Source organism: Triticum dicoccoides, chromosome 7B (assembly GCF_002162155.2).
Source record: "Triticum dicoccoides isolate Atlit2015 ecotype Zavitan chromosome 7B, WEW_v2.0, whole genome shotgun sequence".
NCBI classification, from domain to species: Eukaryota; Viridiplantae; Streptophyta; class Magnoliopsida; order Poales; family Poaceae; genus Triticum; species Triticum dicoccoides.
In genome coordinates, this window is record NC_041393.1 from 546,659,593 (window position 1) to 546,660,694 (window position 1,102).

Sequence of the window (1,102 nt, forward strand, 5' to 3'; positions counted from 1 at the left end):
CGGTATGCCACACCCCTCCCGATCAACAGGACCCCCGTTTCGACCGTAGCGCTCCAACACAAGTCCGTTTCGTCCGTTTTGCGGTACGCCACACCCCTCCCGATCAACAGGACCCCCGTTTCGACCGTAGGAGGTCCATTTCCTCCGTTTTGCGGTACGCCAGGCCCCTCCCGATCAACAGGACCCCGTTTTGAACGTGGCCGGTCGAACACAAGGCCGTTTCCTCCGTTGTGCGGTACGCCAGGCCTTGTTTCCATCACATGTTCCGTCCAAGCCCTCCCAATGAACACGACCAGGCATTCCGTTCCGACCCAGCCGGTTGGCTCCGCATGAACACGACGACGACGTTGTTTCTCCGTTCTGACCCAGCCATGTATGTATGCGCGAGTAGGCGTTCGAGACCCTGCCCGTATGTACATACGTGGCCGTATTTTCTTTCTTGCACCCTCGCCGCTATACGTGCGTGTACATGCTATGTGCGCACCTCTACTACGACACGTGCGCGCCTCTACATCCACCAGTATATATGAACGTACACGTTCGTGACCAGAATGACAACGGTACGTACGCTTCGACCAGGTGGGTCCCGACTGTCAGGCACTTCCTTGCCTGTGAAGATGTAGCTGGTGGGTCCCAGCAGTCAAGGTGGCGAATCGTTTTTTTTGCCCGGATGCACTTCCTTGCGTGCGAAGATGTAGCTGGTGGGTCCCAGCAGTCAGGCGGGCGAATCGTTTTTTTTGCCAAGACGCACTTCCTTGCATGCGAAGGTGCAGCTGGTGGGTCCCAGTAGTCAGGGGGGAAATGTTTTTTTTGCGAAATACTGTGGCCCGTCCGGTGGGTCCCCGTTGTCAGGTGGAGGAATAATTATTTTCCACGTAATAAGGAGGCACTTCCTTGCTGCGGCCATGGACCCAAGCTGTCAGCCTCTCCACATACAGTCCACGTCCAATGGAAGTCGTTCCTTGACCACGTTGACCATGCCGCGCCGAGAGCACCAGGGCGGTGGACAACGACGAGGCCTAGGAAGGGGACGACGCGGAGCCGGGGAAGACGCGGCAGTGGAAGCCTGCGCGGAGAGGAGTACGAGGGTTCACTGGTTCGG